The 24,810-nt window shown below is 42.9% G+C and overlaps 1 protein-coding gene across 3 annotated transcripts in view; it reads right to left on the reverse strand.

The window, feature by feature from the left end:
- ARHGAP32 (Rho GTPase activating protein 32) overlaps nucleotides 1–24,810 on the reverse strand; it is a 242,761-nt gene that overhangs the window by 191,289 nt on the left and 26,662 nt on the right. The window contains exon 2 of one of the 3 annotated variants that reach the window (XM_074559580.1): nucleotides 6,429–6,528. The exons of 1 other annotated variant lie outside the window; for it this stretch is intronic. The gene's annotated coding sequence lies outside the window, so the exon portion shown is untranslated. Of the gene's footprint in view, nucleotides 1–6,428; nucleotides 6,529–8,455; nucleotides 8,520–24,810 lie in introns of all 3 variants that reach the window. One more of the 3 variants, XM_074559581.1, reaches the window with a different exon arrangement.

The raw sequence follows: 24,810 nt of genomic DNA on the forward strand, positions 1-24,810 counted from the left end.
GGAATGGGGCGTTAAATAACCAGTCTGAGCACTCAGTTAATTACCGTGGGACATCAGTCAGGTCTCCAAAATCCCAGGTCTGTCTCCCCATCCCTCACAGGCCATGCTGGCTCACTGATACAGACTCCTCTTCCTCAATAAAGCAGGAGGAAGGAAAATCATCACGTGGGGCCAGCAAGGAAGGCAGACAATCTCTTGCACATTTTGTGGAGCCAAAATAAGCCCTTTGAGCTCACCCCTGAGCACTCACAGAAACCAAACAAGTAACAAATTTTTTCACAGACTGTGAAAGGAAATCAGTGTTTCATTTGACCCAATATAAGATAATTGTAAATAGTGCAGCAGAGCAGCACATTATGCATCAGCAATGTAAATCATGGGCAGCTGAAGATCAACCTGCACCATGGCAGAGCTCCTACACCAACCACCAACTCTTACTACTGTGAGCAAGACACAACTCCCCATAGTACCTGCATATGGTGACATGGCAAGGTAGGGCCATTGTTCCCAGGGAAGCACATGTGGATCATGTGGAATCACTTGTGCCTATTTTTCCAGTCCCACCGAAAACCCCTCAAACCCAACACTTCTGATTTCTGTCCAGGAAGAACAGGCTGTCCCTTTTTAGCATCTCAACAATCCACACATGGCTTTTAAGATGTCTTGAGACTCAATTCCTGTCAAGGAATGGAGGGAAATGAGTAAGTCACTATGTTTAAGTCAAACCTATAAAAAGAAACACAAGTGTCAGACTCCTGGGTGACAACTGTGGGGTGGCAGGTGACTCATGCCCTGGCACAGGCACACTGTAATTTGGTGCAAAGAAGTCATCGTAATCAATATTTACAGGTGAGTATTTTTATAAAAATGTGCACATTTGCCACAACAGATTTAGAGACTGCTCTTTGAATGCAAAGAAAAGCATCAGATGAAAAATTCTGCACCTCCTCTAAAATAGATATGTCTTCAAACATAAATACATCTTCAAACCTGACCATGGAGATGGACATTTACCCTGGGTCAAAAGCACCACTAGAACAACCCCACTGGCAACAGCACCCAAAAGCATGGGGTGAGAGAATTTCTTCACAGAAAGGTTGTTAAACACTGGGAGGGGCTGCCCAGGGACGGGGTGCAGTCCCCATCCCTGCAGGTGTCCAAGCAAGGCCTGGACGTGGCACCACCAAACCAGGACAGGCACTCAGTGCTCTGGGCAGTGACACGGTGGGGATCGGGCACAGGCTGGCCTGGGAGAGCTGTTCCAGCCTAAATCCAACCTGATCCTGTGATTCTGTGACCACTCCATGGGGGATTCTGAAACTTGTTTAAAAGGATCAGTGCTATTACGCAACTGTTAAATATGTTCATATTTCCAGCGTGAAAACAAACACTGCCAACAACTCCTCAGGGATGAATCTTGGGAAGCACAAGATAGATTTCAAGCACATGAGGTGATTACTTGGATGTTTCTGACAACTTCATGCCTAAGGGCTGCAATTGTGAACCAGAACTGGTGGCAGAGCTGGTGCCTCTGCTAAAGGCCTCTAATCTGCAGTGGTAGTAATAGTCTTTTTTCTCTGTCCTATTATCTGGGAAACAAAGAATAATTTCACAAATGAAATTAGAAAAAATCCTAAACATATGCAATAAGCTTAAGAAAATCAAGATCTTATAAAAGAAATAAAATTTAAACGCTACTCATTGTACCACATATAGAACACATTTATTTCTCAGGCTTCTAATGCTCGCTGCAGGCTCTCCAAATGAACAGCTTTTGCTTGTGAATTTGCTTTCAATATATAACCTTATACATAGGGCTTACCTGCAAAAAGGCCCAATATTTGCAAATTAAAAACAAGACCATCCCCGTCACTTTAAATCACTACAGAAAAGCTCAGACACATCTTTCCCAGATCAAATAGGAGGACTCACAGCTGATTTCATTCCAATTCTGCTAGTGCCAAACAGCCAGCATTCCAGAACTAGTAAATTGTATGTCCAATTATCACTCTTGGAGTTTAAGGGGCTGCATTTAAATGAAGATTATGAAAATGAAAGGAACTCAAAATGTCTTTCTGACTAGAGAAGTGAGCACTGAAAGTGATAGTTGCTCAGAAAAGCATTTCTAAAAATGTTAAGTCTTACCAAGTGTGGTTTTAATAAAAATCTAAAGACTGCTGTGTTTTTTTCTTGCTGTCCCTTACTCCCACCTCATGACAAAGTAACCTACAAGAGGCAAAAAAAGGCAGAGAAACAAAGACTTTCAGTAAGAGAGGCTGTGAGTGTGAATGAGAAGGGGGGAAGATATACTGAGGGAAAGAAAAGAAAAAAGGAGAAAATAGAAAACATTTTAAAAGAAGAAAGAGATTAAAAGAAACAAGTAACCCAAACAATAGCAGAAAAAAAGCATTAGAAAAACTTTGCCTCTAAATGGAGAGCAGACACTGCAGAAAGAAAAGTTTGGGCATGCTGAAGCACCGTAATTTATGGAAAAATGCAACTAGGCAGGTTCCCTAAGTGCAACCCCACACCCTTGTGAACCAGCACATCCAGATGCCTTTTCCCTCCTTGACACTTCTGGGGGAGGTTCCCTCTCCCAGAGTACACAGTGACCAACGCATCAACCCTGAGGTACAGCTACAGAATTGCTGCCTTTTGGGTCTGTTCCCCCCGGAGCAGCTGTGGCCACCCCACCCCTGGCAGTGCCCAAGGCCAGGCTGGACAGGGCTGGGAGCAGCTGGGACAGTGGCAGGTGTGCAATGAGATGGGCTTTAAGGGCCCTCTCAACCCAAACCATTCCTGATCAGTTCTCAGGATGGAAATCCACAGGTCTCTGTTGCAAAGTTAATTCTAAACAAACCATGTGCCACAATCTGAAGTTCTACACAGGAGCATAACTTGTATTTCATGCCTAGAATAGGAAGGTTCACCACTAGCTAAAATAATGCTTTCAAGTACATCTTTAGGCCCAAGTTTGAAACCAGTTATGTTCTTCAGCAATCTCAATCCCAGTGCCTGATGCCCAAATGATTTCCCAACATTGCTTCCAGAGCAGAAAAATCACAGAAATATTTATTGCAAAGAAAATACAATAAAATTCACTTGGCATAATTTTACTATCACAAGCAGGAGAAAGACAGGTGAAAAAGGAAAGTGGCTATAAATATTCCTGATTTAAGTTCCTAAACAGCAGACAAACTGATGGATTTGATGCCTTCAGCAATATAACATCTCTTAACAAAATTTACTCCAAGAACATTCGTGGGGCAGCAAAAGTTACGTTTGAGCCCCTTTGGAGATTGAAAAGAGGCTTTCTCAGTTCGAAGGCAGCAGCAGAGCTCAGCTCTAGTGCAGCTGAGGACTCTCTGCCTGCCAGGACAAAGCACAGAGCCCAGCCCAGCTCCAGGGAAGGAGCTGCAGTCCCAGGCCTGGCACGGAATCCTGGATCACCCGAGCTGTGCCAGGCAGTGCTTTCCCTCAGGAAGATGCACAAAGTGCTGGGGACATGAGCCAGTGTGGTGCATCAGCCCTGTCTGCCTTCAGTCCCCACACACAGCACATCCACTGGCACAGGATTTCCCTCTTATCTAAACTAAAGCTTTTAAAGCAGACTAATGCAAATGCTATCTTTGCTGTGGCTAGATTCCTGGACATGGGACACAATAAGGACTGATTTGGCCACAGACCTCAAATTAAAACCTTTACGGATTTCCTGTCAAGTGATGCAGTATTTAACTTAGCCCTTTTAGGAGAGCTACATATGAGAGTACTACAAGTAATCACATTCGGGAGAATTATTTTATAGTAGAGGTGGCCTTTGAGTCCCAGTAAATATCTGTATTGTACTTCAATATCTGTACACAGGCCTTGCCCCGGTAGGTCCCAGTTGATCTTGATGGGCAGCAGCTGTGGCTGGTGAAGGTAACTGGGATAAAAGCGGGTGGGTTGGCCAGTCAGGAGCCCTGACTACGAAGGAACAACATGCAGAAGAAGGAGTCTGTGCTGTGAAGATCTACAGCCATAGGAAAACACCAAAAGAAGGTATGGGACTCTAGAACAACAACAACAACAATATTTTGAATCACATTCCTTATCGCAATCAAATTGATGGACTTCCTTCTCTGCTCCTCTGGAATTATTGCTATCATATAAATTCAGCCTCTCTGTTTTCATGCCAAACTTACTGTTGTCAACAATGAAAGGAAAACCCACATTTAGTGCTGGAGGTTCTGCTCTTTCTTGTGACTTGATCTAGATGCAAGGGGTTTAGAAATAATACTTACAATAAAAAGAATAATAATTATTAATAATCATCAAATAAATAAGCCTATTGAATATTTAAGCCAGTAACCATCTCCATAAAAAATTCTCCTGGGTGTCTCACAGTGCATGTAAATAAGAATCTTTTAAAAATTGATCCAAATTACGTTCCTGTAAGATTCAATATGTTTTCATCATTGTTGAATATCATGCCACTCCTACAGGAAAAAGAAAACAGAGGAACAAGGTAGAGGGAGAAGGGAAAAAATAAACTAGAGCTTGCAAAATGGAGGAAACATTGCTCTTCTCCCAGTGCTTCTTTACAAAAAGGCTGATGAAATTAAGCAATATATACAGTCTATGTATTCCAACAGAGGCTTGAAATGCCACTTTAAAACAAGCCAAAACAAAAAGAAAAATCCAATAAAGTAATAAAAAAGCCCACATTACTGAGAGACTAATTTTGTTTTCATATTTGGAGCCACAAACTCCTGCTTTATGTGGCATCTGAGGACCCAAATGGATTATTTCAGTGTTTTCCAGCATCTTCAGTAGCCTGTGCTCCTCCACCTTCTCCCTTGTACGTCGTTCTTCAAACTTACTGCTAATCAAAAGAAATTTCTGGGATCTTCACTTCCATTTTTAGTGCTGGCCTAGTTAAAAAAACAAAGGGAGCCCAGCAATAAATAGTAAGACAGGCTCCTCTTTTCTTTATTGAAAGAGTAAAGGGAAGGAATCTCTCTGCTCCTCCTTGATCAGATTATTGAGGCAAACAGGCTCTTCAAGAGCTGTTAGCAAAGCAGCCAGCATGGTGTGAAGTCTGGAGGGAAAGGAGATGGGGAAGAAAGCCATCCTGGAGCCAAAATGCATTGAATGCAGCACCAAAGCAGACACCAGGCCATGGCACTCCTGGGAAGTGCTGGTGGGACACCTTGGCTGTGACTGAATCTCTGGACTCCTGCCCAATTCACTTTGGGTGGATTCAGTTAAATTCTCTCTGTGTGACTTCTTGAACAAGCAGGTACCTGCCAGACTGTCCCAGCTTATTTTTAAAATCCATTAACTGCAGTTCCATGCAGGAGGGAGATTTTCGGAACCCTCAGTTATTCACAACACCCTGATCAATGTTCCCAGTGATTAAGGATGAATGGCTGATAACAAACCTTGACAGGTCACATGGAGGCAGCTGGCCTGGAGCAAGTGAAGCTTTGGAGAAAAGGAACTGCACAGGCATCACCAGGTCCTCCCCATGGAAATAAGTGAAGACTCAACTCTGCCTGGATTTGTACTATCCTGAATCTTCCTTTTTCTTAAGGAGCAGCTTACCTTACACTTGCTTTATGCCAGTGCACATCCAAGGTGACTGAAATAAAGACTGAGTGACAAACTAAATGAGAACACAAAAACTTGGGAATTACTTCACAAATAGATTCCATCACCACAGGATTTCACCTGCTCAACAGCACAGTGGGATCAGGTACAGAGATCAGACACTCCGCATGTAAAACAGTCTGCATCTGATTTCTTGGGCAAAGTCAGTCTCACAATGACAATATGAGGCTTTCAGAGCAAAGAGAGAGAAGAGACCAAACAGACTTCTGAAGAGGGATTTTCTGAGCTGTTCCCAGCACCCTGAACTGCAGAGGAGAGGAGAAGCTGTGTGTGCTCAAACAACCCTGAGTGAAGGGGCCTAAACACTGCCAGGTGTTTCTTCTACAGGCAGCACTGCCAAGGAAGTCAAGGACTCTCCTTCTTTACTCTGTAAATCACTGGAAACTGGAGAAATAACACTGAGGACTTCCAGAGCCATCCTGAGTGAAGGCACAGGTAGAAATGAGGTGACAACCCCTGCATCAGCTCCAGAGGCTGGGACAGCCCTTCCCTCCCTGTGCAGCACCCTCAGCTCTGCTGCAGCCATCCCCACCCCTTGTGCTCTCTGCTCAAACTTCAGGGGTCTCAAATGCATTCAATACAATGTTAAATGAATCTGCACTTGAAGGGGAACTGGGGAGAGGAAAAACTGATGTGCAGGTCCCCATGGCAGCAGCCAGAAAGGACCAGGCTTCACAATTCTGTGATCATTTCACCAAGGCAGCTCTCCTGCCTCTGAAGCATTTCTGCTGCAGCTTATCCACCTCAGCACTTCTATTTATACAGACATGGCTCACCTTACAACTGCCTCACACAAGGTTCCTCTTCCACCTTCCCTTCAAAAACCAAAATCAAGTAAGATCTCTTCCTAGAGTTCATCCCCAGTTGGTGACAGGGCTGTAAAGACAAGGTGATACACGAGGTTTAGAATGCTCAGAACTGCAATGGGGATCTGGGTGAGCACAAAGGTGAACTGCTGGACCAGAAACTGTTACTCTGATCCCACCTGACACTGCCATATGCCCAGCCCTGCAAAAGCAGCAGGAAAGGGAAGATCCAAATCTCATCTGCATTCAGGACATCATTTCAAAGGTGTCTTCAATGGGCAGACATGTCACACAGTCATTTTTTTACTGCAGTCCCTAAGTGAATTGTTATGTTGCTTCTATTACTATATTGAGGACATTCATTTAAAATAAGAAAAATAAGGAAGAAAGCAGTGAAGCTTGGCTGGAAAGTTGGGTAGACATGTCCCTGGAGATCTCCCATCTAAAGTCTGGGAAAAAACAGCTCTAATCTCCTCTGGTACTCCTTAGACTGGAAAAGAGAAACACTTGCAGATGGTGTTCCTGAGGGGGTGTGGGAGGCAGGGAAAAATAATTTCTCCAGACTCAGCCTTTGTATAATGTGTAAAAGTAAATGGATTTCTCTCACTTCTTGAAATTCTGCATTTTGGGGCTTTTTTTTTCAGCCCTGGTTGCTTCCTTCTCCCAGTCCCGTGGAGTCCCATCTACAAGCTCCCTCTCCACTACACTTCATCCCCCTCATCAAGGCAACACCATCCCAGGGCTGCAGCACCTCATCACCAAAGTCTCACAGTTCCCACTTCCCAACAGCTCTTTCCTCCCAAGAGCTTCTTAGCAGCTGTACCAGAAGGGAATTCTGCCACTTTTCTCCTCTGTGTAACATGGTCAGAAGAGCCAGACTGACTCACAGGCACCAAAATGGGCATTCCAGTGAACTGGGGAGTCTTGGATATACATCCTTCCTCCACACAGGACAAGGAGCTGAGCTTGTGGGTTCAGCTTAATTGAAACTGGGAAACACAAAAAGTCCCAATAGAAAAATTTACAGGTTCATTATCAATATCAGCTATCAGCAATAAGGCTGATAGCTGATAACATCACACCAAAAAAGCAGTTTGGACAGAAATAAGCAGAACACTTTCCCATGCTGTCCTCTCTCATGTCCCAGCTCTGTCAATTAACTGAAGATGATCATCATCTACAGCAATTTCTTCTGCTTAAAACTATTTAGTGTCAACTGCGTTGCTGGTAAAATTCCCATGTTCTAATAAGAAAAGTGCTTTGCTTGTTTGTTTTAAAAGCCCAGTACAAAATAGAGCAGTTTCTTCCTTTATGCCCATCTAATGCTCCGGTGGGCAAAACTCAATAGTAATAACCTGCACTGGGAAAGGCAGACTTGTTCTTCCCCAGTTCCCCAGTAAGTAATCCTGTGTCAACCACCAAGAAAGAAGCGAAATCCAGCTTGTGCTCCAAGTGAGCTGCAGTGTCAGCATCCCTCAGAGAGGGCCAGGGAGCCCCTCAGTGCAGCTAACCAAGTGCTGAAGTGCTGCTGCCAAGTGAAAGGCCAAGAGAACCCTCTCTCAACAAAGCATTTGTCCTGCTCCCTGTCTGTTGTCGTGAAAAATACTATTTTCTTGGATGCTGAGGCTCCACCATCCCACCCTGGAAGAATTCAAGGTGAGCTTTCCCATTTCAGCCCTGCCAGGTACTGTTGCTAAGCGCATTTTAAAGGAATTCAGCCACAGATACACCACAAGACAACCCAACATGGACACCAAAGCAGCACAGACCTATAGGAATAGGAAGGAAATGCTATCCAGCAACTCTCACTCCATTCTTTTCCAGCAGGATGGAGCAGAATTAAGGCCCTGACATCACCAGAGCTATTAAGGAACAAGGAGGTGCTGCAGTTACCTGCAGACTCACTCAGACCACAGGACGACTGCTCTGGTATAGAAACTGCAGAGGATGACCTTGGATCTCCTCCTGAGGTGAAATCCTATTTGAGCATGCCTCACCTCACAGCTGCTCCAACATTTCCAGTGCCATCACTCAGATGTCCTTGGCTTCCATGGGCAAGTCCTATGAATGGAAACAGAACCAGGGCAGAGGCTGTTGAACACCATTTTTGCTTTGCCACTGCCTAATTAGATGATGCTGACTAATCCTCTGCATTACTTCACAGTGAAAGGAACCCAGCAGGAGTGTTAGGATGGGTTTGAAAGAGCTAAAAGCCATGAATTATTTCCTTTTACAGAGAGCATTTCATTTGTACAAGTTGCTTCCATCAAGTGTTCCTTTCTGAGATTATATTCCCCACAAAATGCCTCTGTGGCCTCCAGTGTTGCAAGTTCAAAGAACAGCAGACAGAAACAGAAAAATGAAGAGAAAAAAGCTGGATGCATTCCACTGAAATATTTTCCATATTGAAGCAACTACAATGAGAAGTGACTTGCAGAACTGGTCTCTTGACCTACCATTAAGTAAACAGGGGCTATAAATTTTTGTTCTCCTCTTGCAAAACTGTAGATCTGTGGCTAATATAGCCATAATGCAGCCCCTGAGCAAATTCACAGAGAGCAGCTCATGGGTTTAGAGTGGGACATGCACAAGCACCCCTTGCAAAGCTCAACCCCACACTTGACAGTCCTGTTGAGCTGAGAGAACCTCAACAAACTAATGTAAACCTAAAATGTTCTGATTGCTTTTTTTTCCTCAGAGATCCTGCTAAACCACAACTGCAAAAGACACGAGGTGAAAAGAAAGGCCACAGACTGAAATATTCAAGGATAGAAAATGTTTTATAGTCAATTTTTTTAAGCTTTAACAGGATGATATCATCAGCTACCTCTTTACCTGAGCTGGTTCCTATCGCAAGTCTTCTTTTTTTTTTCTCCAGGCTTAGCCTGGTAAGTGATGATTCATAGCAAGCACAGCAGTGCTACTGCAAAGACAGGGGAAACTATGGCAGCTCTGGTGGGGAACTAGCAGGGCTCTACAGCCCTGGTGAGTATGGAAAGCATTCCCCATCTCACACAAACACAGAAGCTGGAAGGGACCCACAAGGACCACTGAGTTCAACTCCTGGCCCTGCCCAGACATCCCACCAACCCTACCCTGTCCCTGAGAGCATTGTCCAACCACTCCTGGAGCTCTGGCAGTTCCAAGCAGAACGTGGTATCAGCAAAAGAAAACAAGTGCACTTTGCTGGTGAGTTTTCAACAAAACTTAAAGTATAATGAATGACTTCAATACACCAATGTTTTACTTTTTGTGATGCAGGGCCCCCCCAAATTATTCAGGGGTAGACAAAATGTTAACTCAAAGCCCAATTTCCTCTGTGACTTGAGATACATCAAAACCAGCCCCCACTGCTCTGGATGGACAAGTCTGAAGAACATTCACAATGCACTTCTGGTGCTGGTGACTGGGAGAAATTTTACCCCCTCCAGTCAGGAGCTCAAGGCCTCCCACACTGTGTCAGCCTCCTGTCAGCTGCAGTGAAAGGCTGGGGTGTGGGGTGTGCTCCTCAGGTTCCTCCATGCGCATCTCAACCTCTATTAGAAAGTACCTCTTAGGAAAGAGCACAGTTTGAACCAGTTTTACCCTTCAAAATAACTCCACACAAACAGCGTCTTGCCCAACAACACAGCTCCTGAAAGCTGCCCAGGGTCAAATGTGCTCCCTCCTTTAGTCACAAAACCAAGTCAGCACAACTGCACCTTCACCTCCCCATCCACAGCAGATCCCCCAGGGTGTGCCAGGGCTGCACCACTCACTGAGGGCAGGTTTTCAGTCTCAGCCTTACCTGAGCACAGAAGTTGGCTGAATATTGTTACCAATTACACAGAAATTTGGGTCAGTGATAGAGGAGAGAACAGAAAGAAAAAAACAGCTGGGTTTACAGAGCACCCAGGTTTGTGCAAGGTAAAGAATAAATCCTCTTTTAGTTACACTGCAGCCATACTTGATCAGGAAGCAGAATGACTAAGCTCAGGTCCAGTTATTTTCAAAGTAATTTGCTTTCCAAAAAGCTTCCCAGGTGTACCTGCAGGTCAGTCCCTACTGTATGTGCCCTTTTAGATCTCATGTTTACATCAGCAGATGATTTTACAAGTACCTAGTGCAATAATTCTCAAAAAAATGTAATGCATAAATATTTCTGCATACAATTAAACTAATAATTAGTTCCCATCAAGCACATGCATGCAGGAATGTGGAACAATAGCTGAGCAGTGGAAGTGTGCAGGCATTCATTAAGTCACTACATAAATGCAGGCAGATGCGCTGCTGGAAATAACTTTTGCTCAAGGTCACTAGTGAAGTTGTTTTAATGTAATTAATTCAGTAGCATTCCGAATAATAAAAACTGCATAAAGCACTAATTCAGCTGAAGGACAACAAGCAGCCACAGTCTGTGCATCATCCATAAACAAACCATGCCAGAGCTGGCAGTGCTGCACTGGGCCAGGGTTAAGCAGCCCCTGCTGACTCACCAGGCAGCTCTGCCACCATCCCTTCCAAACAGGGGGACAGCAATGTCCCCTGAAAGTCAGGACCCAAAATGCAATTCCAACGGGGAAAAAGACAGGAATACAGTAAGTTTAGTGCTAGCTACTTTTTTATTTTAGTGAATATAAAGTCTTTCCCCATGGTATTTGTATAATGCGACAATACTGAGGAAGAACTTTGGTTGGTGTGAAATGAACAGGAGTGAGGAACCATTTCAGCCTCTCTTGTTAAAGACAGAAGGCTCAAAGTCTCACACCTTCCTTTCCTTCCAAGGAACCTTGTCATTTCATTGCCCAGCCAGCAGCCCTGCCATAGCACACAGGGGGAAGATGGGAGAGCAGCAGCCAGGGGAGGATCAAACACCTCAGAATGGACTTCAGGCCCAGCCAAACAGGTTTCATCATTTTCAGCACATTTTATTCCAAACAGCATGTAACCTATTTTAGGCCTCACTCTGAGCTGACTATAATTAACTGTAATTTGTACAGATTTCAATTTAATACATGAACTGGCTTGCTAAAGAAAAAAAAAAAAAAAGCAGGGCAATTACCAAAGTTAAAGAAAGTCAGAAACCCATTTTTAAGTTCAAACATCAGACAAAATCACATTGTATATTGGCTCTACATAATAATCTTTCCAACACAATTCCAAGGTAAATATTTTAGAGGCTTTTATGGTATCTCAAACTTATCACAAAGACAGAATGTGATTTTATACACTAAAAAACTCAACTTCCCTTTAATAAAAATGCAGTTCATATTTGCTTTCTTAGCAGTAGGAGAGGCTTGTATTTCAAAATTTGGCTGGGTTTGGGTTTTTTTGCTGTGACAAAGCACAATTGTGCTTAGGTTCAAATGAGAATCTCCAAATCTGGTGAGACCTGGCCTTATTTCCCATCTCCAATTCCATTCTCTTCTATTTTATTACTCAAGAAAAGACCATCATCTCCAGCCTCTCCTTCCACTGCCACCCCCAGTGTCACAGAAAATCCCAGCAGGGAAAATAAAGAGAAGAAAGCTCTGTTTCAGAACCTCATGTGGACATTCCCCGAGGGAAAAACCCACAAGAATAAACTCTTACTCATTTACATCCAGACCTCTCTTTTTTTCCTCCCTCCCAGGCACTCTTATCTATGCTACAGAATTTTCTCTGCTGTAGGTGAGTTATCACCAAATCCCTTTTTACAAACAATATGGCAAAGAAAACCAGAAGAATCCCAGAAGGTTTTGAATCAGAACTTGACATCCTGTACAGTTCCAAACGAGAAAATCTGCCTGCCCTGCACCTCCTTTTTACTACTTTAATTGCATTTCTGTGCCTTGCATCCTTCCTTTGCTGGAAACTTTTACTTCTCTGGTAACTTCTGAGACAAGACAGCAGTTGGTGGAGCAAAGAAAAATAAACCTGTGAAATTTTTTGTAAGGAGGGAAAACAAGAAAAACTCCCAGTGCCCTTATCTGCACAAAACCACCCCTGGATTCCTCTCCAGCACATCCCGCTGCTGCAGGCAGCCACATCTGCCTTGGTTTTCAGCCTATTGCCAAAGTTTTCCTGACTAATGCTGCAAAGCCTGGCTGGGAGCTAAGCTGCAGTGACTTCAACTGGAAAGCAAGTCTGATAATTTTGCAGTGCTGTCTGGCAAGCCAGGAAAGAGATGAGGGATGGAAAGAGTGACAGAAATGGAATTAAGAAGTAGTAGATGAGGTGACATTCAAGAAGAGAGAGGCTGTAAAAGCAATGACACCATTCTGACTTGACACACTTCAGATAATGTAACTTCAAGCTGACAGAGCATAAATAGTCGCTGATGATGTAAAAACAGAGTTAGGAGTACTTGGAAGTATTAACTTTTCCCGGGCAATTGTCATTCCTACAGCCCAGACAAAATTATTTTGCCTCTCTGCAAGTTAAATGGCACTACTTTGCTTTTGGCTTCCAAGAAAACTTTGCTCTAATTAGAACAGTTCCTTGCAGAGCAGAGTGAGTTCCCAGCACCACTGTAAATGAATAAATGCAGCAAAGGCAGATGCAACTTCCACCTTGCAAGGCTGTTTACAAAGTTTTGAATTCATTCAATCAAGAGTAGGCAATGTCTAGCCAAAAACATCACAAAGCCAAGGAGGAACAAGCACAGCCCACACTCACCAGTGGAACATAAAGTGTGAGCAGAAGAGCATTGCAGAAGTGTAAGAGGGTTGAGCTCCAAAGCATCCACCTCTGTGTCTCTGAGCTGAGCTCCCTACCAGCAACACAGAAACACTTGGGTGGGAAAACACCCCTGGGATGAGCCTGAAAGGGCCAGAGGATGTGAGCAAAAAGGCAGCAAGCTCTGCTACTCCACAGAGTAAGTGAATTTCCAGCACACTGCAAGTGAAGAGAAACTGAAAGGAATGACTCAGTGAGAGCCAGGGCAGGAACAGGTGCACGACCCCAGATGTGCCCCAATTCCCAATTCCTTCCTTGTCCCTTGCAGCAACTTCAAACCACGACAGAGAATCCTCCCCAAAGCTCCAGAGCTGTCCCAGCAGCTCACCTTCTGCTTCCACATCAGCCCTCTGAGACAGGGAGTAACATGGGCTGACTGAAATGTCCCCCAAACCTCCACTCACAGCAAAAGCATCACCCCAAACAAACCAGAGGGAGCAGAGAGCAATGACATAAAAACATCAGGAAAGAAATACAGCACTGGAATAAGAAAAGAAACCCCAAGGAAAGCAAAAAAGTATCCGGAGATAGGAATCAAGGACTGTGCATAACAACATACTTGGTGTGGTTGCTTGTAGAGGAGCAGAAGGTGGGGCAGAATCATCATTTTCTTGGAAATGCTGTGATTGGGCTTTATCCAAAATGAATAGCATTAATTGTTTACATCAGCAGCAATTGCTGTCATCTCCATTTTCTATTACTCCTCTTTGGTTTCCATTTTTTCCTGCTGTTGTGGCAGCTATTTCTTACCCTAAACAATAAAGAATACTCCTATTTCTCACTGTTTCTAATTTGTGCACTCAACTCAGCACTCTCAAACACAGGGCTTGTCACAGGACAGGACCCCCACTGAGGACAGTATGGGGATTTTGGCCTTCTAGGAGCAGTCACCAAGGAAAAAAGCTTCTTTCAAAGATAGCAGCTATTTAAAAAGCATCATTGGCCTTCAGAGCTTGAATCAGAGTTTTGCCTTTTTGACCAAACTAGTGCTGCCTGTACTGAATTCCAGCTACCCCTTTATCTCTACCAAGATAAGATTTTTATCTTGCCAGCCTTTAGACTGATACCCACCTAAATGCCTCTTCATCCAAGTCAAATGAGTTTTCAGCTGCTTTTCAGGGCTGTGGAGATTTGCATACCACGTAACAGTGATGGCATTGCAGAACTGGGACAACAGACAGGCAGAAGAGCAGTGCCATTAACTGCTTAACATACTAAAGGTGGATTTAAGGAAGGCAGAGGGACTTCCTTTTTGAACATCCCAGAAAAACAGCATGCTTTTCCAAGCTGTTCATGTGGCTCTCAACAAGCTCTGTATTTTGCCCAACCAAAACACAAGCCATGCTGACCACATCACTGAAATGTGGCTGGAAAATGGAAAACATTCCCCTTTCACAAATGTACTCCCAGGAAATAAATAATCACTCATTAAACACAGAAACACAAACAATAGCATTGCCTGTTCAGAGCTGGTTTGACCTGTCTCGATTTACAGTTTCTTTCTAAGTCTATCAGCTGAATTCTCAGTAACTACTCGTGGCTCCCTGCCCATTTTTAGTACCTGAAGCTGCCTGGTAACTCGAGTGCCTGAAGCTCTCTGGTGTACTTACTCCTTTGAAGAAAAGAAGCTGTTTAGAGGGAAGGGCAAAGGAAAATGTGCAGCTTCCCAATCCTAGAATAGACATTGTAAAATCAATGGAGTCAACCACAACAGCAGTAAAGAATCACTTCAGTTCTCCTGGAAAATTCTGCTATTTCAACTTAAAATGCTAACAAGATCAGCCCTTTCTCCCAAAAGTCCAACTTAATCTTGAGTTTTGAAGGGAGAAAACCCTAAACAACCAAACACTGACACTACAAACACATCCCAACCCAGCATGGGAAATAAATGCAAAGTAAAGTTCAACCCTGTGATTAATCTTTGTTTCACTTGCCCAGTACATGCAAGGGAGTTATAAAGCCATCTTTGACTGAACTTTGGCCCCTCATACAGCAATGCACACTAGAAATGACTGAACACTCATCCTTCACCCGCTGCCTTTCATTTCAGCCGTGCCTAAGCCTCGCATTAAGTTTCAAGGCAAAACAAGATCTTGCCCCAACAGGCCCGGCTCACGCAGAGACTCCTCCTCCATTTCCCTGGAGTGTGCGCAGTTCCGAGAAGCAGAAAACCCCAGCACGTCCCTTCCAAAGCATTCCATGGTCCCAAGGAGGCCCCAGCAGGGAGGAGCCTTCCTGCCCAACAGCTCCTGCTCCGAGCGCTGCCGCACGCGGGCAGAGGATGCTCAGTGGGAAAAATGCATGGATTGTATGATTGGCTTTTTGCAAATATTGTTATGAATAAGAAGCTTGACTAGGCCAATATTCAAGTAGCAATCAATTTATTATTTAATATGGTAAAGTATGAGCAATACAGCGCTGGGTACAGTGGGGGAAGTTTTCCCACCAACTGCACACCCATAATTGAGGGTTACAGGTATTTATAGGGGTACTCTTCAGCTTTTTTTCAGCAGTTTCTATTTCCAATCTTTTACTCATCAGCAATTTTTATTCCAAATTATTACATCACAAATTATTACTATTGTGATTTTAGTTTCTCGGGGTGTATCTCAAAGGAGTATCCTCAGATGGTGACGGTCCAGTTTCTGAAAGAAGAAAGACGAATCCCATCTGGTGGGGCCCAGCTCCCCAGATGTGTGTCCACCTTTTAATTGCAGAGACTCTAAATCTCATAACAGTGATGTCCAGCTTCCCTTTGGTCAAAACCATAAACCCTTGAGGTGATGTTCACCTTCCTTTCTCAAACTGTTTTCCTCTGCTTCAATAAGGCGTGAGATAAGCATATTTCCTTTATATATATCCCAAAGCTATAGTTTCAAGGACACAAGTAATATTCTAAAATTATACTTCAAAAGGTAATTATTGAAGAGCCCTTTATGGATTAAATGCAAGCAAAAAGCAACATCTTTAACACCTTAATTCCAACGCTCCTAAATCAACCAGGGTTAATTGCAAACAAAAGATAGGTTCAAAGGCCTTTTTCCATGCTTTATTTTCCTGAGTTATGATTGGAATTCACAGCTCTCCCATTGTCGGTGTCCACACATATCGCAATCACAAGTACACACATCACCTGTTTGTACCTGACACGAAACTCAGCTTTGCATCTCACAATATTAAAATGAATGTTATATGTGTTGTCTTAGTAAGTAATGCTGTATTAATTCTCTTAAGTACTGTGTTAAATATAGTTTTAGGCTATAAAATTTGTTAATGAGGCACTCGCACCAGATAGCAGCCACAGGACACCTAAATCTTTCAGGGAAACAAATTTATTGCCTTCTTATAAGAAGAAATGAACTTCTTCCCGCCTTGAAAGCGCTGTTAGGATTAGAAGGAAGAAGCTGACAATGACCAGACAGAATCCTGTGTTTGAATGGAATTTATGCATCATGTATGAAGTGTATGAATATGCACTATTGTTCTTAAGAGTTAATCCTTTATTAGCAGGTGTCCTTTTTCGGGCTGGTGATGCCCAGAAAGAGGTAGCCAGACTGTCTGTAACTCTTTGCTTTTATTGTCTCATACTGTCCTAATTCAATTTGTCCAAATTGTTATTACTCTAATTGTGTTACTATTTTTATAACCATTTCATTACTATTAAACTTTTAAAATTTGAAAAACAAGTGATTGGTGGTTTTCACACTCAGGAATGAGGACTAGAGGATTTCGGGGTGGAAAGGGAGGAAAAAGAGGGGGGAAGGGGAAAGAGAAGGGGAAGAAGGGGGAGAATAAGAAGGGAAAAGGAAGAAAAGAGGGGGAAATGGGGAAAAAAGGGAGTAAAAAGGGCAGAGGGGAAAGGGGAGGAAAAGGGGGGAGAAGAGGGGGGAACAAGAGCAGGGGAAGGAGAAAAAAGGGAGGGAAAAGAGGAGAAATAGAAGGAAAAGGGGGAAGAGGGTCTGTTTGCTAATTTGTAGTTTATTGTTGCGCTTCACCTATTGCAAAGCTGGATAATATGCACAATCTCAGTGCACAGGAGAACAATTCCACCACCTATTTAAACCACATCCTGGTCTCTGCAGCCCCCCCAGTTCTTCTCAAGAGGAGAAAAAGGGACTTTCAGAGCCCAAAGTGAGGTAAAATCTCTTCTGACACATATGAGAAAATTAAGCATTGATTAGCACTGAAATCCTGTAGCCTTTCCAAAACTCTTTTTTATTTTTGTGCATAGTGTTTAAAAAGTTATATTTTACCTGCAAACCTTGTTCAGAGATGTAGGGATGCTAAACATCTATTACCATTTGTGTAAGGAATCCAGGTGCAAACTATTCAATTCTAGATTACATTTAAGAGTCAGTGCAAAAACCCTGACACGCTGCTCAGGGGGAATCAATCTCATCCTCAGGCAAGAATTAAAGACAGGCCAGCTTCATCACCCTGGGGAGGTGCTTGTTTGTCAGCATCAGCTACTGAGGAAGCCCAGAGATGACAGCCAGCCAGTATTTAAACTGGATGTGAGGGCAGATATATCCTACCAGAGGAGGTGGTTTTCTAACCCCATTAATCTGGTCCAGCAACTGGGACATTTTGGGGAAAAATTTCAGGACTCCCTACAATATAAAAGATTTAGACTTGGCTGAAACAATAAAAAACTCCATACAAAACCAACTGAACAGTCCTAATTTTAAATATTCCATTAGATCACATCCATTCCTAGCCTACATTTCAGGGGGTTTTTGTTGTTGATTTGGTTTTATAAAAGTTAACTATAAAAAGCTGCACACGTAGGGGATGAACAGCTGAATCAGGTGGATTCAGTGGCCTTAGCACAAAGGAAAACAAAGCTCTGCAGAAGAACTTGTCCACATGGAGTTTCCTCCAGCATGGCTGCTATGCTGTCAGATGTTCCCAAGGGACACACAACTCCTCCTTTACCTCCAAATCCTGTCCTCTGTCCTAGCTGTGAAAGCTAAGTGCTCTCTTCTCCAAAAGAATTATGTGGTCTGTTGTCTGCCTGCTTTTAACAAGACATGTTAATCAAATATCACCAAAGTTTTCTACAAAGAACCAAAAATTGCCATAATTTGTGTGTCTTTTTTACTTTGTATCCCAAATTTACTTTCATACTAAAAATACTGATTAGTTTGGCTCCCATCTGACTACAGCAATAGGAATGTAAGTGCTGCTTGTGCTGCTACTGTTTTCTCAGCGATCAGAATAAAACACTGCTGTCCTCCAGACACATCTCCTTCAGCTGCTGTCAGATATTCTATGGAACCTATTTCTACATGGGCTTCTTTGGGCATCCTGGTGAGTCTGAGTAAAACAATAAAGGCATAGAATATGCCGACTCTAAAATATCTCAAATTAAACCCTTCCCAGGGGTGCCAGCTGACATTCACCCTGGCAGGTATGAGCCAGCAGTTTCACCAGGTGAGGCAGAAGCACAGCACTGACGAATTCAGCAGCAAGAGATGCCTTTGAGGAAGGATTACTTCACTCCCCTCCTCCACCCTGGTTCCCAATTAGAATGATGTAAAAGCCACACTATTCATGAAAGACAACAGCCAAATGAAGCGCCAATACACAGTGCAGGAAAAACAGGGGGGCAGAGAGACATCTCCCTTTTTTCCCACAGCTCTGCCTCCTGATGAAGAACATCTACAGTAGAGCAAAATATGGAAAAAAAACCCAATCAAAATAAGCCAAACAAAAATAGCCCCACTAATTTAATAGAAGATTAAGAAACCCCCCGCAGAGCAGCTCATATTAGAGAAGAGGCATTTTAGGGCACCTCAGAAACACAGAGAGATGGTTCTCAAAGCCCACAAGGGCCCCGGAGGTTTCTTTTCCCCTCTCCCCCACACCTAATCTCTCTCAGTTGCACATGATGTACACAGATGAGGCTCAGAATACAACAAAGCAATTGTGTGAAAAAGCAACTTTTTTATTTTGCTTTAGGAAAACTAAAAGGCAGTGGGGGAGGGTTGGAAGCAGATTCCAAGATGGGAAAGCTAAGAGAATGTGGTCCCAGCAAACCCTCCTGGATGGCATTTTTGCTGCAATGCAAACCTGCTCCTTGTTCCTCCACAGCAGAGACACCCAGGCTGCATCTTCTGCCCCTGGGATGGCAACGGGAAAATTTCCATTTATGCACAGCTGGAGAAGGCACTTAAAACCCCAAAAGCAGTGATACACCACGGGTGTGGAACTCACAGCAGCACCCACAAACCTGCTAAACCTCCCCAGGATAAATGATCTCAGCAGCAGCTAACCCAAAACGCCAGACATCAAAGCCTGTGCACTGACAAATAGCTGGTGAAAGAACTTCTGCAAGAACTACTCTAAGAGCTCAGAGATGTGGATTTGTATCAGTCCTGACAGAAGGTAAAACCACAGCTCCAGCAACAAAATGAACTCTTTGATCGTAGGAAAAAGATACCCAGGGAACAGCACAGCCCACTGCAACAAAAATGATTAAAAGAAAAACTGATCACCTAAACCACAGAGTTGATAGCAAAAGCATAAGTAGGAAGAAATGGAGGAAAAGGTCACCCTGTGTGTGACTTGAAGATTTGAACACAAAAGCAATCAGTAACAATATATGGCACTCAAATTCATCAAACCTATTAAATCACCTCTCTGCAGTCTTAATTACTGACAGGAGTGACTCCTTATTAATTGATAGGGCACCCTCAACTCAAAGACAGCAGTGAAAAAATTTGATACACAAGGTTTGTCCCAAAGCTTAAGTAAATTTACATTGTACCCATCCACTCCCACAAATCCACAAAGGTCAAAAACCAGAACAACACAGTTCTTTGGCCACCATGGCAGCAACTTAAAAACAAACCAATAAAAGCAGATAAGCAAGAGATTCTCTTCCTCATGAACACAATATGAAGTATCTTCATTCATAAATTTCTTTCATTTTAAATAGAACCCTGAAGATGCATCTTGGGTATGCAACGTGAGGCTAAAATCCCACTCCATTTCTGTGCTATTAAATACAACTGAGGGATTTGATGAGGCTCTGGAAATATATCATATATAGCACTGAAGGGATGCTGCAGTTAAAGAGGAGGATTCAGCCTGCTGGCACTTCTCTGAGATGAGGCACTCCATCATTCTCAGCACCAGCAGTGCCCAAACCACGTGTGCCCACAGCAGAACCCTGGTGTTCACATCTACACTTGTGTATGTGCCCTACAATTACTTACTTTATATTTATATGAATATAAACAAAACACAGGATTCGGTGTGGGCACAGACACCATTTATAGAAATTGAGGTTATGCTTAGAAACCCTGATCTGCAATTACCTCATTCTCATGTTCTACACTGAGACCACATTCACACGTACAGTGCACAAACCTGTTCCCAAACTCATCCAGAATTAAATCAAATTGCTACATGACCAAATTCCAGCTTACAGGTTTTGTATTTTTTGAATTTAAGGCTAAGCTAAAATGAAAACAAGAGGCAGGTGAGTACTCCCCACACAGAGCTGTATTTACTGCTCAGATGCTGAGTATATACTTAGGGAACACCCTTCCTACCTTTTAAAATGGTAGAAATAAAACAGGATATGTGGGGAAGATGTTCAGAACACCTCCTAGGGGGAAATAAAAACACAAACACAACTACTATTTCATTGATTCACCTGAGAATTGGAACTTATTTCATTTCCAGACACCCACACAGAAGCCGTGAATCACCACAGCTCCCGGCTGGAAGCCCGTGCTGCAGCTCCTGTTTCCATGACAATCCTGATGCCTTCCTGCTCAGAGTCTTCCTATCAAGGTATTCATTCAAAAACAAACAAGGGGGGACTGTGAGCCAAGTGGTGACTCAAGAAAAAGCTTTAAAATGCTCACACAAGATTCCAGATTTGCTGAAAACACAGTTAGGAAACAGCCAATCCATCACAGGAGCTATTTCTGCAACAGGGCATGGCTGAACTTTCTGAATACCTCTCTCTGGATCAAAACTTTCCCTGTGTAGGCTTCCCCTCTTCTCAAGGCAGCTAATGCAGAGGAAAGGTCATTTTTAATCTTTTTTATTATTACTTTTGCTTGGACATCTGTTTGCTTCTCTCTGAAAGGATACATTGTTATCCACATGCATCCTGACCCAGCTACTAATCTTCAATTCAGCTTAAATTGTTCCCAGTTTGAAATCCTTGACATTACAGGAAGAAATGGGACCAACTCCTACTCACTCACATGAAAGATTTAATAAAATAAGCCTGTTCTGGTCTTCTGACTGTTTTCTCCTGGATTTTACAAGAACAAAACAAGCTTAATGCACAGCTAAAATATATAGTTATGGTATGGCCTTCTGAAGAAAAATAACGGTGATGTTTCAAGCCTCAGGCATGATATATGAAACCATTCATGAGGAAACACAAAATTTTGTCTTTTCAGAGAGAATATCACCTGTTGTAAAGAGCTCATCAGTTGAATGAGAGGTTTCTGCAAAGTGCAGCAATTAAAATCAAACACAGGGTTACTCCAGATGAATCTCCTTCAAAATACAACTTTCACTTCTTCCAAGTGGTGAGGACATGAGGAAGTCAGCAGCACTCTCAAAAGGAGATATATTTTGGAGGATTTCCATTCTGTGTTAAAGTTATGCTGATCAGGCACTAATGCAGATATGCTCCCTTTAATCACAAGTCTTCAGTCTCATCCAAGCAACCCGGGCAAGTTTTCCAGAACAGTGGCAGAAACAGCATCTCAAAAAACACAGCAGCAGTAAGGAAACCATATCTGCTGGAATAGAACGTGGTGACAGGCACAGAGCCCACGCACAAGCCTGTGGAAACAGTCAATGGGAACAATAAAAATAAAGCTGACAATTCCTGTTATAGTCCCTAGCTCCACACTACAGCCTTTTAAATGCACTTATCCCAGCCAGGAAACTCTACTATCATTCCTGCTGTACAGAAACAGTCAGACAAGTGCAGTTTGTCTGGGTAACAGAGAGAACTTGGGTAAGTGAACGTTCAAAATTTTGAACTTTTAATTGGAGTGTAGAGGCCACTCTCCCAGCCCAATCTCTCTATGCCAGCACAGACCACGGTAATTAAAAACATTTGAGTGTCCTCCAGCGTGTCTTTAACACAGCACTGAGCAAATGGATGCAAGTGGCCTGGCAGCACCTCACCTGAGAGGCCAGCACTGCCCTCCCTGCCCTCCGTGGCACTCTGGCAACGGCAGGACAGAACAGCTCGCTGTGGAACGCCCCACTCGGCCAGGCCACCTTCCCTGTGCCCCAAGCCCTTGAAATTCATTTCCCTTATGGCAATGAACACCACTTAGCTGACATAAGTTGTTTATTTGCCATGTAATTGTCTTCAGAGAGTTGCAGTGTCATTCCTCCTCATTATAAAGAGCCCTGCCGTTGTCTCTGTACAAATCGGTGCTGCCCATGGTTTCACAACAATCCCCGTGGATTCCCTCCCTCTAATTATTAACAGAAGTTAATATCTTCACCTCAAACAATCTGCTCTTCTCCCTTGGAAAGGCACTTCTGTTGCAAGTCTCTTTTTCCATGGTTTTGCAGCAGAAACACATCTGGCCCTCATCAGAAGCATAATAAGGTACTGCTGAGCGTGTTCTCACTAAAAAATGCATAAAATTCACACTAAATAGTGAAACTGCCCTTTCAAAAGGAGGCTGGGTCATTCAGACACTCCAAACACTTGCCCAAAACCATAAAAAAGCTTCCTGTAGCATTCTGGAGCGCAGAATTTCACCTGAACACCCGCAAGCCACTGCCCTGCAGGAAAGGTGTGCTTGTGAGAAACCAACAATTAGCACTGGTCTCATTCTTTTCTTCTTTTAAGCTTTTTTATTTGTTTGTTTTAAAGCTTCAGAGCCCGAAAACTACTTTGGCTAGAAACTCTCTCCTATCAAAAATAAGGAGTTGACAACATCAGAGACATCCCTTAAGGCCTGGTAACTGAGAGCACCACATCTACATGAGTACATGTGCTACCAGAAAAGCCTAATAATCCCAACAATTTATGTAGATCTGCTAGATTTAAAGATTAACGCTTTATATAATTCAATATATGCTCTTTTAGAATTTCAGCAATGGCTTTTCACAGCTAAAATTACATGGGGGGAAAGGGAAAAGTAGTTATCATCTTAAATCTTCCAACTTCTTATCTTATGACTAGCAAGAACTAAGAACACATTAGTTGGCTGGTCAAACCTTTCGGGATTTGCAGGGCCAGGGTGGAATTTCGCACATTTGATCTTTTTATCTTTTTTTCTTTTATTTTAATGATATGCTCTAAGCATTCAGGAAGTAAGAGAAGTTTTGTCTCCTGTATCTTCATATTTGATGGCACTTGGAGATATTTAATAACTGTAGAATCCTCTATCTAATTGCCAAAATGGGTGTCAAACTTTGAGGGCATCACACCTCTAAGCGGACTTTAACCATACAAATATGTTTGATTAGTGAACACAAGGTTTAAGAAAAATACAGAAACCACATTCCACTTGAGTGTCACAACCTGTGGACACTGAAAAACATATGGAATAAAGATAAAAAAGCATTCTGATTGGTAACAAAATATTCCTGAGAGTTTACAAAGCCCAGTGGAGCACTGGAAAGAGCAGGGAGAATAAGTGTTTCTGGAGAGCAACATACAAACACTTTCTCTTTAGTAGGAAATCTGAAACATGTTCAGACAAATGGGTTTTGCTTTGTCTCATCCTGCCTGGCTTTTTAAGGCTTCCAGGTGTGCTGCTGTACCTGCATATTAAGGAATTGCCAGGTAAAACGGAATGTTTCTTGCATTTGTGAGCAATGCTGACAGTACACTGCTCAAAAAGGGGTCTCTGTAGTTTGCCCCTCATGGTATTAAAGGTCAAGAATGGCAAGGAGCCAAAAATAGCTGTTTCCTTCCCACAGAAAACAAATGTACTGAGCTGTCCACCCACACTTCAAGCAGCTGGGGAAGATTTAGAGTAGGGAAACACAGGCTAAAGAGGGCAATCCTGCAACAGCCAAACACCAGTGCTACAGCACATCCAGGCACAAGAGCTAAGGCTGAAGGTTTCTCTCAGCCAGAAGAGTTCTTAGTTGGCTATGAAAATGAACAAAATTCAGAACAACTTCTTCAGGGCAGCCCCTTCACTCCAATCAGGAAAAAACAAAACCCAAACCTCAGGCAAACACCCAAATCCTGAAGTGTTGTATGAAGGGTCATAATGAGAACTTCCAAATAGCCAGATTAAAAAGAATAAAACTAAACCCACATTAAAAGAAAAACAAACCAACAAACAAAAAATTACCACAACAACAACAAAAAAAAAAAAAACAGCCTTTTTTCAGCCTTCTCAGAAATTAGAAAATTCTGTGCAAATGGCTGTAAAGGAGGAAATTATCATTTTCTGGTTTAATTTATTACCAACACTATAATGACACTAGCAGAAATTTTACTAGAAAATGACAGAAACATCACAGTGAGCATTCTGCAAGCAAGGCCTCCCTGCTCAGTATTTCAAGCTCTAGACTCATTTTTGGTTTGACACAGGAAAGGCTTCCCTGGGCAGCTTTATTTCCCAGTGACCTCAAATGATTACAGTTTCTCTCCTCTATGCTTTTGCTTTTCCATGTCCAGACTGGAGCCAGCTCC

Source organism: Zonotrichia albicollis, chromosome 27 (genome assembly GCF_047830755.1).
Source record: "Zonotrichia albicollis isolate bZonAlb1 chromosome 27, bZonAlb1.hap1, whole genome shotgun sequence".
Lineage (NCBI taxonomy): Eukaryota > Metazoa > Chordata > Aves > Passeriformes > Passerellidae > Zonotrichia > Zonotrichia albicollis.